Source organism: Rhinopithecus roxellana, chromosome 6, assembly GCF_007565055.1.
Source record: "Rhinopithecus roxellana isolate Shanxi Qingling chromosome 6, ASM756505v1, whole genome shotgun sequence".
NCBI classification, from domain to species: domain Eukaryota; kingdom Metazoa; phylum Chordata; class Mammalia; order Primates; family Cercopithecidae; genus Rhinopithecus; species Rhinopithecus roxellana.
This window is the reverse complement of record NC_044554.1, coordinates 226,733-243,410: the sequence shown is the minus strand read 5'-3', so window position 1 is coordinate 243,410 and position 16,678 is coordinate 226,733. Positions and strand designations below refer to the sequence as shown.

The following is a 16,678-nucleotide window of genomic DNA, read 5'->3' as shown; positions in this document are numbered from 1 at the left end:
AGATTTTACTCTGGGATGATGAACATATTTTAAAGTTAGTTGTGATAATCAATATGTAACTCTATTAAAACATTAAAAACAGGCTGGGCGCGATGGCTCATGCCTGTAATCCTAGCACTTTGGGAGGCCCAGACAGGCGGATCATTTGAGGCCAGGATTTTGAGACCAGCCTGACCAACGTGGTGAAACACCCATCTCTACTAAAAGTAAAAACAAATTTGCCGGTGTAGTGACACATGCCTGTAGTTCCGGAGGCTCAGGCAGGAGAATCGCTTGAACCAGGAGGTAGAAGTTACAATGAGGCGAGATCCCGCCACTGCACTCCAGACTGTGCAACAGAGCAAGACTCTGTCTCAAAAAATAAAATAAAATAAAAAACATTGATGTTTACAATGAAAATGTCATTGTATTATATAAATTATATCCCATTAAAGCCTATCAAAAACAAACATGCCAAAAGTGTTAAAATAACTTCTGACTTTAGGCAACCCAAGTAACAGACTTTTAGCACCAAAGTTATTTCTGTTGATTTAATAAATATTAAAGAAAGAAGAAGAAGATACTTTAAATACCATAAGAGGACACAAGTGCGACCAAAAACATTATAGAGGTTATGTAAGCAAAAAGAAAACAGTTTTTAAGGAGTATGTATGGATAGGAACCATCTGGTTTTACTAGACTAGGAAAGTGAAATGATTTACAGAAGAGTACTCTAACTCACAGATTGTTACAAATAAGTAATGATGTATCATAGAATGAGGAAAAATTAAAAATTAATTATTAACTAAAAATATTTGGAGAAGCAATCTAACATAAAGTTGGTTGATGGCACCCATCTCTACAGTTAGAGTAGCCAATTGCTAATGCAAAAGCTGCACATTCATTGCTTCTTCAAAACCAATCTTGATACCCAAATCTGATACTAATCTCTAAATTTATTACTATAATTTATGAGAAGATATTTGCCTTTTTTTATTACATAACATGGCTAATGTTCAGTATTTGAAGGTTTTTATTAAAAATAACCTTAAATTTTTTATTTAAAACTCATTATGGAAATTAAAAATGTAAACAAAGATATAAAAATTATACAAAAATTCCTGAGTACCCATAACAAGGCTCCAGCCATTTTTTTGTCTTTCATTTTCAATTATTAACTCCATTTTTTTTGTAAAATGTTAAAGTAAATATAAAAATCTGTATCATTAAATTTGTAGAAATTTTGTACCTCTAACAAAAAAAAAATGAAAATATTACTATGATTCCTCATAAACTTTTTTTTTTTTGAGACGGAATCTCACTCTGTTGCCCAGCCCAGAGTGCTGTGGTGCGATCTCAGCTCACTGCACGCTGCACCTCCCAGGTTCTAGGGATTCTCTTGCTTCAGCCTCCCAAGTAGCTGGGACTACAGGCACATGCTACCACGCCCAGCTAATTTTTTGTACTTTTAGTAGAGACGGGGTTTCACTATGTTAGCCAGGATGGTGTTGAACTCCTGACCTCGTGATCTGCCTGCCTTGGCCTCCCAAAGTGCTGGGATTACAAGTGTAAGCCACCACGCCTGGCCAAAAATATTTTTAAATATATATTTGTGTATATATTTATGGAATACATGAGATATGTTGATACGGACATGCAATATATAATAATTACATTATGGAGAATGAAGTATCCATCCTCTCAAGCATTTATTCTTTGTGTTACAAATAATCCAATTATACTCTTAGATATATTAAAATGTGCAATTAAGTTATTATTGACTATAGTCACCCTGTTGTGTTATATTAGGTCTTTTTCATTTGTTTTACTTTTTGTATTCGTAAACTATCCCCACTTCTTCCTAACCCCCCACTCACCACCCTCCCCAGCCTGTAATAACCATCCTTCTACCTCTATCTCCATGAGTTTAATTGTTTTAATTATTAGCTTCCACGAATAATTGAGAACATGTAATGTTTGCATTTCCTTTCCTGGCTTATTTCACTTATCATAATGACCTGCAACTCATATCATTGCAAATTACTGGATCTTATTCTTCTTAATGGATATGTAGTATTCCATGGTGTATGTACCACATTTTCTTTATCTGGTCTTCTATTGATGCACATTTAGGCTGATTCCATGATATTACTACTGCGAATAATGTTGCAATGAACATGTGTGTATGTGTGTCTTTATGATAAAATAATTCATATTTATTTGGTTATGTACCCAATAATGAAATTGTTGGGTCAAATGCTGCTTCTGTTTATACTTCTTTGAGAAATCACCACAGTGCTTTCCACAATGTCTGGACTAATTTATATTCCCATCAACAGTGTACAAGTATTCCATTTCCACAACTTTTGCAGCATGTTACTTTTTTGTTTGTTTGTTTTTGTTTTAGAGATGGAGTCTCACTCTGTTGCCAGGCTGGAGTGCAGTGGCACAATCTTGGCTCACTGCAACCTCCATTTCCCAGGTTCAAGCGATCCTCCTGCCTTACCCTCCCAAGTAGCTGGGACTAGAGGCATGTGCTACCATGCCCAACTAATTTTTGTATTTTTAGGAGAGATGGGGTTTCACCATGTTGGCCAGGCTGGTCTCGAATTCCTGACCTCATGATCAGCCTGCCTCGGCCTCCGGAAGTGCTGGGATTACAGGTGTGAGCCACTGCACCCGGCAGCAGCATCTGTTACCTTTTAACTTTTTAATAATAACCTTTATAACTGGTGTGAGATGGTATTTTATCCACTATCTAGTATTTTAAATAATGTGCAAAAAAGGAAACAAAACCATGTTATTCAGCATCAACAGTAACAAAAATTATAGCACATCTGTACAATTTGACATCAAAGGAATGTTACATTGCATGGTAGTTGTGAAAACATACATGTAGATAAAATATTTAAAAAAGGAACGGGCTCAAGATGGTAAACTTGTGACATTGGATGTCAGTTCTCCTTAGGAAGAACAATAAATATTGTGAACTGGTAATTATACCTCAAATAGAATGTCAAGGAAAGAACACTGGAACCTAATTGAGAACTCACAGAAAAAATCTGAGGAGCCAAAGGAAAAGGAAGCAAGAGGCCAACTCAGCAGACACCTGCTAGGAACCTGGAGGGCCTCAGCATTGCTGAGGACAGGTAAGTGGGAAATGTTTCCGCAGCCTCCATTTCTCCTGTGGACTGCCACGGTCTGAATTGTGGGAGAGCTCCTTTGCTCTTATGAACCCTGACACTAACATGGCTGTTGACTTCAAGAACTCTTGAGAGCATAGCACCAGACTGGGGATTCACACCGTGCTACTCACTTTCCACTAAGATGCAAGTGGTTGTGTCAGAATGCCACTGGGAAAATGCAGGCATCAGGGAACTGACTCTAGCCCTGGGAACCTCAGTTCCCCTATCTTTGCATCTCAGGAGCTGCCGCTGACATTGTTCAGTGCCAGCTTGGAGGGCTGCCGTGGCCCAGAGCTGGCTGGACCCAAGAATGATGCAGTTCCCCAGAAGTTTAGCCCTACAGAGTGCTGCTCCTGGGAAAGGGGAGAGTTCAGTGAACCAAGAAGGCAAAACTGGGACAAAAGAAAAAGCATTCTACTTTCAGAGTCCAAGAGCTGCCTGCTTGGGGCTGTGAAAAGTAACTTTGCTCTCAACAAGTTCGAAAACTGTCCTCACACTGCAGATGAAGGGTGAAATGCCCTCCCACCAGTTGCACAGCCTCTGTGCAGTGGCTCAGGCACACAGAATGAGACCTCTCTTTTCCCTTCGCACACCACTGCAGGACAGCCTGTACTACTGCCACAGGAAGTTGGGGTAGGTGAGCATCTTGAGCTGTGAGTGATGACTGCAACCCAACTGGCAGCAAGCCTAGGCTTAAAAAAAAGGGCAAAGGGCAGGGCGTGGTGACTCATGCCTGTAATCCTAGGCTTAAAAAAAGGGCAAAGGGCAGGGCGTGGTGGCTCATGCCTGTAATCCCAGCACTTTGGGAGGCCAAGGCGGGCAGATCACTTGAGGTCAGGAATTCGAGACCAGCCTGGCCAATATGGTGAAACTCCGTCAATAGTAAAAATACAAAAATTAGCTGGGCGTGGTGGCGGACACCTGTAATCCCAGCTACTCAGGAGACTGAGGCAAGAGAATCGCTTGGACCCTGGAGGCAGAGGTTGCAGTGAGCCGAGATCACGTCACTGCACTCCAGCCTGCACGTCACAACGAGACTCTGTCTCAGAAAAAAAAAAAAAAAAAAAAAAAAAAAAAAAAAAAAAAAAATTTAACTAATGAGCTCCCTTCCAAAACAATATAATCACATTTTCTTACAAGTGAGATCTGGAATAACAAATAATTTATATGCACACGAAAGTTTGAGAGGCAATGCTTAGCTAAGTGGCTCTCACCCCAAACTTCCATTTAAGAGCATCTGGCCAGTTTGAAGAAATGCTGATTCTACCTATTGTTCTGGGTGGAATCGTTCATGTTGTTCTATTTAATTGCCCTATGTGATTCCAAGGTGAGGCCAGGGTAAAGCACACAGGCTCCCAAATTCTTTCAGGAGGGCTGAAAAGCTTTAAGCTTTTTCCCCAAAGGGAGATCACAGAGGCTACTCTGCTTGTGTTTGGTAGGGGGCTAGTCAGTTTGGCCTATATTCCCATTGCTGTAACAGAAACCACTGGAGTCTGTGGCAAGGAAGAGTACTAGAGGGCAGAAAAATGAGAAAGTCACAATTTCATCTTTATATAGCAGGTCATTGTTTTTGAATTCTACACAAAGGCCAGGAGGAGAGAACATTTTCCGTGCTTTAAGGTCCTTCTGCCTGTGGGTGTGGTAGCACCAGGTAAAAAGTTTGTCCTGATGCCTTTACAGACATTCTCAAGATGAAGGTGAGATTTGTTCGGTTAATCTCTCCTAAGAAGGAATCAGAGAAGAGAGAAAAAATGGCAGATTCTCAGATAAGTGTGTCCCAGGTCGAAAACTGTGCCCACTTTTTCTTCTAGAATGTCATGTCTCTAGAATTGCAAGCATTTCCATTTCCACTTCTGATGTTTCTGCCTAACAAGATTATTTTAACTACCTTTTTCCTTTTCTTCTCAAGACAGTGAAAGGACCTCTTTAAAGTAACTCTCCCTCTATATCTTCATTCTCTCCATCCAGGCTTCCTACATACCACAAATAATTCTCACCTTGAATTTATGCTCTGAAACATTGAAAGCTTCTCTTTGTTGACAGATCAGTCTGGGCAGGTGGGGATATAAAACATTTTTGGGGGGATGGTGCTGGGTCCTCAGATATCAGTGAGTGAGAAAAGTACACTGTTTATGTTCCATTTGGTTGCTCCGTCAGCTCTATGAAGAACATAACTTTTAAATGCACACTTAAAAAGGATAGAATTAATTGCCTGGGATAATTCAGAAGGTAGGAAAAGGGATTAATTTTTTAAAATGTGCCTTCTAGGAGGCTAAAGAGGGAGTATTTAAATACACTATTAGAAATTAGCCGAGATCGCGCCACTGCATTCCAGCCTGGGCGACACAGCGAGACTCCGTCTCAAAAAAAAAAAAAAAAAGAAATTACAAAATATGGGAAACATATGTAGCTTGAGTTTTACATAAAATTGATGTTTTTTGTGATTAAATTCCAATTATGGTTTAGGTTTTTTGGCCAGTAATCTTGCAGAAGTCATGTTGAATCCTCCTATATGTATCATCACCTGATACCAATTTGTCCTGATAGTTTTATTCACTTGGTGAAGGTGCTCTCTAAAGGATTCCTCCACCACAAAGTTACTTTTTCTTTGAACTCTGTCATTAGCGGGTATCTTGGAGAGACTTTCTGATCAATGTGCATAAACAATCACATTTAATCTGGAAGTGCCTTTTCTTATTAGTTTCTCTTTGTTACTACCTTGCTTCAGAAAATGAAGGTTGTCATCTTTGTTTACCGGTCTTCTACACTGGGATAAAACCCAGGTTCTGTCACTTACTAGATGTTGTACAAAATATTTTTCTTAGCTAGAATCATTGGGATCTTTGATGAGTTTGTTAGCAATGCAGAAACTCAAGTTTCATCCCAGGTCTCTTGAATTAGAATACGCATTTTAACAAAATCTCCAGTTTACTGATGTACACATTAACATATGAGAGGTACCTTCTAACTTATTGTGACTTCTCCATATGAGAACTATATACAACTTACTCTGTATAATGTAAATATAGCACTCAAAACTGTATATGCTTGTGTTTATGCCATGAATTGTATGCTGCATCATTCAGAAAACTATAGTATCTACACTGGCTTTGTGGATCTTATTTCATTCTCTTTCCTCGGAATGAGGGAATACATTAGAGAATCTTTCTGTATTAAACAGTATCTTCTTGGGTAATTCAAGTCTCTCATGTAAAACAGAGTCAACTCTCTTAACTCTCAAACACCTAGAGTCAAATTAAGAATTCTGCCCATGGTCACTTGCTGTGTGTGTGTGTGTGTGTGTGTGTGTTTTAGAAACTGCTACCATTGAAGGATGTGGCCGTAGAATTATCTTAAAAGGAGTGGGAATGTCTGAATCCTGCTCAGTGGAATTTATATAGGGATGTGATGTTAGAAAAATACAGATACCTGGTTTCCCTAGGTGAGAATAACATCTTCCTGGAATTCCTAATACACCCTAAGTTTTCTATTTGCTCCCTTTGTAGAATGATTTTGGGAGTTTTTCCTCACTTAAATTATTTTTAGATCAATATTTTTGAGGAAAACTTGAAGATTTTTTTGGAATAAAGAAAGAAAATCTTCAAGATGTTTTATCTTAACAGAAACCTTCCCCTTTCTTCAGCTAATCTGTATCCTTGACTCTAGATTAGTAGAAATCTAGAAATTCAGTGGCATAAAATATTGTTGCTCAAATATTGAAATCCAATATTCATCATGAATTTTAAATTCAATATTGTTGGATAGTAGAGCTAAGGGCCCAGAAATGTAAAATATGTTTTAAATATTCTAAAGGTTCTGTCAGAAAACAGTATTTAGAAATTAATTTTTTAGAATATTTTATAATATTCTCTCCTCTTTACTGAACATAGTGTTAGGTTTGTAATTGGAGGATCCCAGCAAGTCATGTTACTTTTTTCTAACAAAACAGGTCTTGCTGTCTCTAACCCTCATCTGATCTCATGCCTTGAGCAAACAAAAGAGGCCTGGAATGTGAAGAGACATGAGACAGTAGTCAAATATTCAGGTAGGTAAGCATGAATGAAGCAGATAACACAGACCAGAGGTACAAAGGTCAAAAAGAATGCCAGACCTTAAAATGTGATATGGGGCACTGCTTCAATGGAAATGTTTCCTAAAAAGCCACGTTTTCCTCTTGCTCTCAAATAGGAGCATCTTCTGTCCCATACCCTTAAATTCTCTAAGGACTTGACTTCCCATTCTGTGATTTTCCTTTGAGATTACCATGAGAGTCAGAGTCTTCTTTATGGCTTATAAGGTACTGCATGATATGCCTGTTCTTCCATGGCTTTGGTGGGATACAAGAATATCTTTATTTTTGAGGAACTGCATGTTAGATCATTTTTAAAGTTGTCTTTTTCCATAATGTCTGAAATGTGTGAGAGCAGTGGTGATATTAAAATTTGCTTCAGGAATCTCAGGAACATCAATGACAAACATTGCCTGTTATTTCTCTGTTTTTTTCTTTCTGATTTTTGCAGTCCTCACAGATTTGAAGTGATGGCTCATCATTGTTTTCATTTGCAACTGCCTGATGGTAGGTGATATTGAGCACTCTTTCGTATACCTGTTGGTCATTTGTATATATTTGTTGGCAAAATATTTTGTCAGTTTTCTATTTTTCAGTTGGGTTATCGTCATTATTATTTACCTTTGCTTTGAATTTCTTATATATTTTGAATATTAAACTCTTATTGTATAGATGGTTTGCTATTGTGAGTATGATGCAATAAACATGCAAATGTATCTATCATTTTAATATAATAAATTCTTTTTGTGGGTAGATCCCCAGTGATGAGACTTCTGAATCAAATGGTGATTCTATTCTTAATTATTTGAAAAATTTCCATATTGTTTTGTACAGAGCTTGCGTTAATTTATATGTTTCTGCTGAAGGTGTATAGAGTGTTCCCCTTTCTCCACATCTTTGCCAACATTTATTATGTTTTTTTCTTTTTAATAGTAGCCTTTATGGCTAATGTAATATCTCATCATGGTATTACTTTCTGCTTCTCTGCTAATTAGTGATATTGAGCATTTTAAAAATACGCACGCTGGCTATTTGTATGTCTTTTTTGAGAAAGACCTAGTTATTTGCCCATTTTCAATGGGATTCTTTGTTTTTATTACTGTGATGACTTGAGTTTGAGTTATTTGTAACTTCTCAATATTAGTTCCATGTTGGCACATAGTTTGCAAATATGTTCTTTTATTCTGTAGGTTGCCTGTTTACCCTGTTGATTTTTTTTTTTTTTTTTTTTTTGCTGTGCCAAAATTATTTAGTTTGAGTCCTATTTGTCTATTTTCCTTTACTTTTGTTTATTGCATGTTTGAGGTTTTAGTCATGAATACTTTGCATAAACCAATGCCCAGAAGAGTTTTTCTTACATCTTCTTTTAGTACTTTTATAGCTTCAGGTCTTACTTTAATTCTTTAATTCATCTTGAGTTGATTTTTGTATATGGTGAGTGATTGGGATCTGTTTCTATTCTTCTGTATATGGTAATCCAATTTTCTCAGCACTATTATTGAACAGGGTATTCTTCCTCTGGTGTGTGTTCTGATCGGTTTAGTCAAATATCAGTTGACTGAAGATATATGACTTTCTGTTTTTTTTTTTTTTTTTTTTTTTTTTTTTTTTTTTTTTTTTTTAACGGAGTCTCACTCTGTCACCAGGCTGGAGTGCAGTGGCGCCATCTCAGCTCACTGCATCCTCTGCCTCCTGGGTTCAAGCGATTCCTCTGCCTCAGCCCCCCAAGTAGCTGAGACTACAGGAGCACGCCACCACACCCAGCTAATTTTTGTTTTTTTAGTAGAGACAGGGTTTCACCATGTTGGCCAGAATGGTTTCGATTTCTTGACCTTGTGATCCGCCTGCCTCGGCCTCCCAAAGTGCTGGGATTACATATTTCTGGGTTTTCTATTCTGTTTCCTTAATCTACATGTCTGTTTTTATACCAGTACCATGCTGCTTTGGTTACTATTTATTGTGTTGCAGTATAATTTGAAGTCAGGAAAGTGATGCCTCCAACTTTGTTCTTTTTGCTTAAGATTGTTTTGGCTCTTTGGGCCCCTTTCTTATGAATCTTATAATAGTTTTTATCTAATTCTGTAAAAAATAATGCAGGTATTTTGATAGGGATTGCAGTAAATCTGTAGATTGCTTTGAGCAGTATGGTTATTTTTACTAATATTAATTCTTTCAATCCATGAGCATGAGCCATTTTTCTTTTTGTGGCATTTACATTTTGTCTAATCAATGTTTTGTAGTTTACCTGTAGAGCTCTCTCACTTACTTGATTAAATATGTTCCTATGTATTTTATTGTTTTTTGGAGCTATTGTAAATGAGATTGCCTTCTTGATTTGGTTCTCAGTTGGATCATTGTGTATAAAATCACTACTAATTTTCATATGGTGATTTTGTATCTTGACACTTTACTCAATTCATTTATCATATTTAAACGATTTTGGTAGAGTTTTTAGGTCTTTCTAAATATAACACCACATCATCAGTGAACAGGAATAATTTAATTTTATTTTTCTAGTTTAGGTGCCTTTTCTTCCTTTCTTTTGCCTGATTGCTTTGGCTAAGACTTCCAATACTGTATTAAATAGGAGTTGTCAAAATGGCATCCTTTTCTTGTTTCGGTTCTTAAAAAGAATTTTTCTCATTCATTATAATGTTACTTCTATGTTTATTTTATTGAGGATTTTCATCATGAAGAAATGGTGAGTTTTATTAAATTCTATTTCTGCATTTATTGAGATAACCATAGGTTTCTGTCCTTAATGTTGTTCATGTAACCTATTATGTATACTACTTTGTGTACTTTGAACCGTTATTGCATCCTTGGTATAGAACCCACTAGATCATGGTATATTCTCTTTTTGATTTTATGTTGGATTCAGTTTAGTAGTATTTTGTTGAAAATTCTTGCATTTGTGTTCCCACGGATATTGGCTTATCGTTTTTGTTGTTGTTGTTGTTGTTGTTGTGTGTCCTTGGCTAGTTTTGGTATCAGGGTGATAACGACCTCAGAATTACCTAGAAAGAATTTCATTATCCTCAGTTTTGGGGAAGAGTTTCAGGAGAATTATTATTAATTCTTTGTACATTTGGTAGAATTTGTGCATTCATCCGGTCCTGAGATTTTCTTTTTCAAGACTTTTTAAAATTACTGACTCAATCATGCTACTTACTATCGGTCTTTTCAGGCACTCTGTTTCTTCCTGGTTCTATCTTGAGAGGTCGTATGTTTCCAGGAATTCATTTTTTTTCTAAGTTTTCAGGTTTGTGAGTGTCTAGCTGTTTTTAAATGTTTTTAGTGATCTTTTTTATTACTGTTGCACCCATTGTAATGTCTATTCTTTTACTTCTGATTTTGTTTATTTAGATCTCTCTTATTTTTGCAGTTAGTCTAGCTAGCAATTTATCAATTTTGTCTTTTTGAAGAACTAACTCTTTATTCTTTTGATCATTTGTAGTTTTTGGTCTTTATTTCATTTGATTATGTTCTTATTTTTGTCATTTGTTTTCTTCTTCTAACTTGGAATTTGGTTTGTCATTAATTTTCTAGTTTCTTTAAGTGTGATGTTGGGTCCTTAATATGTAAGCTTTCTACTTTTTTGATGCAGGCATTTAGTGCTATAAACTGCTGTCTTAGTACTATTTTTGTGGTGTCTCACAAGTTTTATTATATTGTGTCTCTATTTCCAATTTGTTCCCACAAATTTTTACTTTTCATCTTAATTTTTTACTTGAGATGGGGTCTCACTCTGTCACCCAGGCTTGAGTGCAATGGCACGATCTTGGCTTACCGCAACCTCACCTCCTAGGCTCAAGCGATCCTCCCACCTCAGCCTCCTGAGTAGCTGGGACCACAGGTGCACACTACTACACCCAGTTTGTTTGTTTGTTTATTTGTTTGTTTGTTTTTGTATTTTTGGTAGACACAGGGTTTTGCCATGTTTCCCGGGCTAGTGTCAAACTCCTGACTTCAGGTGATCCACCTGCCTCAGCCTCCCAAAGTGCTGAGGTTGCAGGTGTGAGCCACCACCCTGGCTGACCATCTTTTTTTTTTTTAAACTTAGTTGCAGAGATCTACAATTTATTATTATTTTCAGTGTTAGAGCTAGAGGGTAATTTTTTCAAAGATGGCACTCAACTCCACTTATTTACCTGTCAACAAATACAGAACTGAACTATTCGGCATAAGCACTTTACAAACAGACTCAGAAAATTATGCAGTAGACAATAACATAGCTCAACCAGACTCTGAAAAACAGACACATATTTTGGTTCACACTTGTACAAAGAGAACAGTCATGTCTGCATGACTTAAGGTTCTCTAAACACAACTGTCTTATGTTTTAGACCCCTAGAGTGTGCCAGTTTACCACATCAGGGAGGAATCAAGGAATGTGCTTCTTCTAAAGAACCAAGGGCAAGTGGGGTAGGGGTGGCTATAGGGAATGCTCTGGGCAGAAGAGCTGCCTCAGGTTTTTGTGGGAATGAAAATTACCTGTTGTAAGTAAGCAATGCCTAGGGTTTATCTAGTTTGAGGTTCAAAACAAAGGAGAGAATTATTTCCTTCCTCGAGCTCTTCCCAAAGCAATATGCACATCTCATAATCAAACCTCAGGTAGTACAAAGAGATAACCAATTATCTAAAAATTTAATTTACATACATGTTGGCCTGGATTAAAAACAAAAAGGTTAGTTTCCATAAATAGCAGACTTTAGTGCTGTATGACCCAATGACTAAAATAAAACCAGGAAGTTTTTACTGAAAGCTCAAGGACAAAAATGAACACTGGCTGGCTATTGAACTCCACATCTGACAATAATTACTGACAGTTTAAAAATGTATATCCAAAATATAACCTCAAAAGGACCAGGTTTTTTTGTCCGACAGAACAGCTCAAAATGTTGAGGTATTATTTGTTTGGATTATGATGGGTTATTCTCAAAGTTTATTTATCTAGAAGGGAAAAGTAATTATAGAAAAATACTTGAAATAATTTGCCAATGAAGTCGCAGATTCTAGCAATAATCCACATCTTAGATTTTTAAGTATGTAGTTTCATAGTTTAAACAAATTCTGTCAAAAAGCTATTCAATATATTTTATCACCATAACTTTCCATGAAAACCAAATAAAAATCACATCTGAATGATTTACTTCTATGCTTTTATATGATTGTATATATATGATGTACTACACATCCAAGTACAAGAGGCAGTTATCCTCTCTGAGAGGTGCAAGAGTTGTTCTTTCATGAATGCCCTCTAATAGTGAAACCGGCAATTTTTATATATGCATTCATGTGCATATACGTGTACTTCAAAAAGCAAAGCGTCATCTCTTCGTCCATTGTTAACTTAATGGTAAGAGTGGGGACCACCAGGCATCGGTGGAGCACCAGAAGGTCCTGAAGGCGCTTGGAAAGGATCACTGGGAGTAGGATAGAGTCCTGTGTGGGATACGATCCTGTAGGGGCAGGATATGGTGCTGCTGGTCCCCAGGCTCCTGGTGGAACGGTGCCCCGTGGAACAGGTGGTGCTGGCCCAGGGGCTTGGGGAGGAGGATGAGCGGGATATGGCCCTGCAGATGGATATGGCATATTAGGGGTAGGATACTGCCCTCCCATTCCTGGCACCCAAGGTCCAGAAGACATGGATCCCCATGGACCTAAAGGACCAGCTGCAGCTGGATCTGTGGGTGCACCATATGGTCTGGGTAGCTCTGGAAAGGGCATATTTGGTGTAGGATATGGCCCTGTGGAGCCAGGGCCTGGCACTGTTGGGGCTAGATAAGGACCACCGGGTGGGGGGCATGATGGTCCCGAAGGAAGAAAGAGTGCTGGGTGTCCTGGAGGTGGTCCGGTGGGAGGCATGGAAGGATACATTCCTGTTGGTGCTGGTCCAAAAGGCACAGTGGAGGGTGTTGCACTTGGTGGGAGTCCAGATGGCACCGAAGGGGGAGCACTCGGATTATTCCAAGGGCTGGAGCCTGGCCAGCCTTGAGGAGGTTGGCCAGGTTTTGTATTGCTCACAGCAGAGGTTTGCAGGGGAGCGTTCAGGTAGTGCATCTGCCAACGAAAATTCACCAGACATTTTCCCAGCAATATCCGAGACCGCAGTAGGGTCTAGAAGCGGCGATGGATCCGAGGGACTGGGCCCTGAAGAAGCAAGCGGGCGCAGCCTGACTGACGGCAGGGAAAGCAGCTGACCATCTTAATTTCTTAATTGACATGGTGACTGTTTAAGAACATGTTGTTTAATTTCTTTGTAATTTTAGTTTCTGAAATTCTTCTTCATATTGATTTGTAGTTTCATTCTACTGTGGTTTTAAAAGGTAGTTGATATAATTTTGATTTTGGGGGGTACTTTGTTGAGACTTGTTTTATTGCCTACTACATGGTCTATGTTGCAGAATGTTCTATGTTTTGATGACAGGAGTGTATATTCTATGGTTGAGTGGGAAGCATGTTCTGTAAATGTCTTTTAGGTCCATTGGGTCTAAAGTCTAATTTAAGTCCAATAATTATTTCTCAACTTTTCTATTTCAATGATCTCTCAATGCTGTGAGTAGAATTTCTAATTTCTCCACTATTATTGTATTGCTGTCTATCTCTTTCTACAGGTTTAGTAATTTTTTTTAAATCTGGGTGTTTTGATGTTGGGCGCATATATATTTAGGATTGTTATATCCTCTTGCTGAATTGATTATTATTGGATGATTACCTTCTTTATCCTTTTTGTTACTTTTTTTAATTTAAAATCTGTTTTATTTGATGTAAATATGGATACTCCTGTTCGCTTTTGGTTTCTGTTTGTGTTAATATATTCCTCCCTTTACTTTTGGTCTATATGTGTCTTACAAGTAAGGTGAGATTCTTGTAGGCAACATAGTGTTGAATCAACTTTTCTTATCCATTTGCTAAATCTATACCACATAATGGGGAATTTAATTGATTTGTATTCAAGGTTAATATTGACATGTAAGGTTTTGTTTCTGTCATAATGTTGTTTTCTATTTTTTAATCTATTTATATTTGTGGTTTGATAAAATTCTGTCGTGTTGTGATTTGATATTTTTTCTTTTTCTCTTTTGTTTTTTAAGATGTATTTTATACTTTTACATGTTTTAATGATAGTGAATATCAATCTTTTGTTTTTATATTAGAAATCCTTTGAACTTCTCTCATAGGCCCAGCCTAGTGGTAATTAGTTTCCCCAGCATTTATTTGTCAGGGCAAGACTTTATTTCTTCTTCATTTGTGAAGGTTAATCTAGCTTAATGTAAAATTTTTGGCTGGCAGTTTCTTTTCCTTTCAACTTTAAAAGTGCCATCCCATTCTCTTCTGGCCAGTAAAGTTTCTGTTGCGAAGTCTGCTGTTAGTCTGATGTGGTTTCCTTTATAAATGACTAGATGTTATTCTTTTACTGATTTTAGAATTATTTCTTGCACTTTGACTTTAGATATTCTGATTATCATATGCCATGATGAACCCCTTTTGCAATGTATTTTGCTGTGATTGCTGGGCTTCCTGTATATGGATGTCTAACTCTGTTGCTAGGTTTGGGAAGTTTTCTTAAACTTTATTTTCAATTATTTTCTTAAATAGGTTTTCTAAAATGTTGATTATTTTACCCCTCAAAAACACTGATAATTTGTAAGTTTAGTCACTATATTTAGTCCCAAACATCTCAGTCTTTGTTCATGCTCTTTTATTCTTTTTTTCTTATTTTTGTCTGAGTAGATTATTTTGAAAGACGTGTTTTCAAGTTCTGAAAATTCATTTTATTCCTGTTCTCGTCTATTATTGAATCTTTAAATGTATTTTCTTTTTTCTTCAATAAACCTCCATAATTTTTGTTTGGATTTCTTTTAAAAGATATCTGCCTCCTTGATACATTTCTCATTCATTCTCTGAATTTATTTATTTATTTTTGTATTGGCTTTCAGATTTCTCTTGCATCTCTTTGAGCTTCTTTAAAATCTATTTTTTGAAAGTCTTTTAAAGTCTGATATTTCAATGAATTTTTTTGCTAGAATACTGGAAAATTATTGTGTTCTTTTGAATGTGTCATAAACCTTGCTTTTCCATGCTTCCTGTGTTTTTATATTGATTTCTGCACATCTGGAGCAACAGTTTCTTCTTTTTATTTTGAATTTACATTCATTGGAGGAAGCTTACTTTTTGAAGTTATTACCATGATGTTTATTGCACAGGGCCATTTGACTTTACTTTTAGGTTTGTGCAGTGGGAAAGACTCTGTATACATTTCTTGAGTATAAACAAATACACACACACACACACACACACACACACACAATGTTTTATTGGCATAGGAGTAATCTTTTATCTTAGGTTGATTTTTAAAACTGAGTCTCAGAAAACAATGTATCTTTGTTGTTTTGGTCATTGAAGTACAGCACAGTATGACACCTGACTTAATAGGGTGGCGGGTTAGGATGGGGGTGGAAGATGAGAAATTACTTAATGGTTGTAATGTACATTATTTGAGTGATGCATGCCCTACAAGCCCTGACCTCACCAAAATGGAATATATGCATGTAATTGAATTACACTTGTACCCCATACATTTGTATAAATAACTTAAAAAGAACCACAAGAGTTTGCTATCTTGCTTGTTCATAAATACAAATACATTATGAATGTTTCCCGTGACATTAACAATTATTGATGCAGGAATTAAAAATAAATTTTAATTTAAAAAAAGCAGACCCCAAATTACTTCTTTTCTAATATAGAGCAGTGTGTAAAATTGAGCTGCAGACATAGATAAGCAAGATGGAAGCTTGCACAAATAAATGCTGGCAGCTGTGCCAATAGGAAAAGGTGCTACCTGGGGACTAGGCATGTTCAGAATGGTGGCTCTATCTTCCATTTCCTTTGTAAACCATGTGTACAGTAAGAAGCAGGCAACATGGTCGCAGGCAACAGGGCACCAGCCAGGCAAAGACTCCATTTACATAATAGAAGATTAGGTGGGGGCAGCCAGCTTCCTCGTGCACTGTGTAAACATCACACCTGGCCCAACCAATCTTTGGGCCCTACGTAAATCAGTCACTGCCTCCTCAAGCCAGTCTATAAAATCTGGTGCACTTTGCTGCAGGCCGGAAGTCCACTCAGGCAACCCTCTCCCTCACAGGAGAGAGAGCTATTTTCCTTTCTCTTTCTTTTGCCTATTAAACCTCTGCTTCTAAACCCACTTCTTGTGTGTCCACATACTCAATTTCCTTGGCATGAGATGACAAAACTCAAGTATTTACCCCAGACAGACGACACTGCTTCATTGTTTTATAAATGATAAATTTATTAGTTAAAATTGCTGTATTAAGAAATATAGCACATTTTAAGGCTGCTGACGCACAGTGCAATAACTGCCATATACAAATATGACACCACTTACACTTAGAGCCCAGGCACAGAGACTCACACC

The 16,678-nt window shown here is 37.2% G+C and overlaps 1 pseudogene; it reads right to left on the bottom strand.

The window, feature by feature from the left end:
• Nucleotides 1-12,462: 12,462 nt before the first annotated feature.
• Nucleotides 12,463-13,321, bottom strand: LOC104669536 (annotated as a pseudogene).
• Between the last annotated feature and the right edge of the window lie 3,357 nt (nt 13,322-16,678).